A 2,157-nucleotide genomic window follows, 5' to 3' on the forward strand; every position below is an offset into this window, starting at 1 on the left:
GTTTCTTTTAGTGACAGCGGGTTCATACGTAATACCAGTGGTTGCTGAGATCTAAAACTAGAACACCCCAGGCCTGACCGCAATATTATTTCAGCTTATATTTTAAGATGTGTATTTCCAGTAGCCTAGAGTATATTTCTACTTAAATGTTTCATCGTATCTAACATTAAATCCTTCTCCCTCTTTACTTAGACCTGTTTTCTTGCTTACGTATTCCACTTTGTCAAGGATGTTTTTATCCTTCTAGTTTTCAGGGCAAGAGGCCAGGAATATGGGTATCATCTTTGCCGCTTCTCGCCAACATTCTCTATGTCTCACCTTCTATTAAGCCTCACATTCTCATCTTTTTCAAAGATTAACTTGGATGTACTCCCCCTTGTGCATGCAGTTAGGTTCTAAGCTCCACTGGGCTTTCAAAGCCCACCAGCTGTCCACCTCCAATCCCCAGCACACATTCTCTGCTTTCAAGGGGCCTCTCTTCACTGTCATTACACTTTATGAAGGCTTATCCTGCTTCTGGAGCTTTCTTTATTCTTTTCTTCTTGCCTGAAATGTCCTCCTGGTTCCCAGATCTGACCATTTCATTTTTTCTTCTTTTTTCTTCTTTTTAAGAGAGAGCTTGTGTTTAATGGGAAGTCTTAGTACACTCTAACACCAGGCACAGCCTGAAGTCGAGGCAGCGGGGATGGGTAAGTGACTACCCTGGAGCCTTACATGGCAAAGAGGATGAGGAAGGCCCCCATCAAACAGAAGGGCCCCATGGCCTCAGACAGGGCAAAGCCCAGGATGGCGTAGGAGAAGAGCTGCTGCTTGAGAGATGGACTCCAGGCAGAGCCGACGATCAAGCTGCCAAACACTGTTCCAATGCCAGGCCCTGAACCAGCCACACCAACTGTGGGAGCCCCAGCACCAATAAACTTGGCTGCTGTGTCAATGTCCCGGGAGACAACACTGTTCTGGGTTTTGGGCCCCCTGGAGTGGGGAGCACCTGTAGGGTGGCTTTTTAGGTGGGATCTCTGGTCTACTCAAGAGGGAGGCAGACACAGGCCTGATTAGATCCCTGGTATGATGGCGGATCAGAGCTGGAGGCGTGAGTGGAGCCCTGGTGACCTGCACCTTCTGGGTCTGCACTCCCACCACCCCACTGCCCCTGCTCCCACCCTGGAGCTTGCCGGGCTCAAGGTGACCCTGACAACTTCCTTTTGTTATCAATTCCTTTTCGACTCAACCTAAACACTGTGGTTTAATCACTTAAATGCCCTTTTACCAACACCCTCAATTTCTTTCTTATTTTGTCTTTTTTTTAGGCATTATCCACCCTAACCACCCCCATGGCAATATGCAACCAAAGATTAATCTACCCATTCTTTTTCTTTATAATCATTCTTTCTCTTTACTAGTTGTCCTTCGTGCTGAACATTGACATTCATGGAAATGGGGCTGAAGAGTACAACCACACCTTTATTCTAAGCCGACGGGCCCTCCAGACCACTGGGTAATTATTTCTCTTGTATCTGGTTACAGTTCTTCTATATTTCTTGTTGTTACTGTGCAGATTTTTTACATCCCTCTTCATACTGCTCATTCCATTTGCATCTCTCTGACCCCTAGCAGTTGACTCTGCTTGATTCTTCAAACAAAAGAGTGACTGTTATAAACAGCTCCCCTTTCTCCCTGGCACCCTGGCCTGACCATGGAATCCATCCTTATCCATCTTCCCTCCTGTCTCAGAGCAAGGTACCCCTTTGCCCTCTCTCTCTGACGTTCTTCCCCATACTCTAGGATCTTGGTCATCTTTTTGTAGACATTCTACATTTCTTTTTCTTTTTCTTTTTTTCCCTGAGTCCTTCCTCCAGAGTATATTGATGTGTTCAAGTCTCCCTCACCCTCAAAAATGTTTTATCTTATTTCTACAATCTGGCTTCCTCTCTCATTACCCTACTGAGATTGTTCTCTCTCTAGCCACAAATGACCTTCTAATGGCCAAATCACATTTTGTTCTCACATTACTGGATTTTTTTCTGTAGAAGCTGATGCTTGATATTATGTCTCCCATGGATTCTAGGTACTATTGTCTCTTGGTTTCTATTGAGGTACTGGCCTTCTTCCTTTCCCTTTGCCCCACCCATTGCATTGTAGGGTTTGTTTCCTCAATGT

General features: G+C 45.3%; 1 pseudogene; it reads right to left on the minus strand.

Moving 5' to 3' along the window:
• Positions 1–478: 478 nt before the first annotated feature.
• LOC102749539 (ATP synthase F(0) complex subunit C1, mitochondrial pseudogene) lies at positions 479–1,794 on the minus strand (annotated as a pseudogene).
• Positions 1,795–2,157: the final 363 nt, after the last annotated feature.

Source organism: Leptonychotes weddellii, chromosome 1, assembly GCF_054177405.1.
Source record: "Leptonychotes weddellii isolate Sample4059 chromosome 1, ASM5417740v2, whole genome shotgun sequence".
Classification (NCBI taxonomy): Eukaryota; Metazoa; Chordata; class Mammalia; order Carnivora; family Phocidae; genus Leptonychotes; species Leptonychotes weddellii.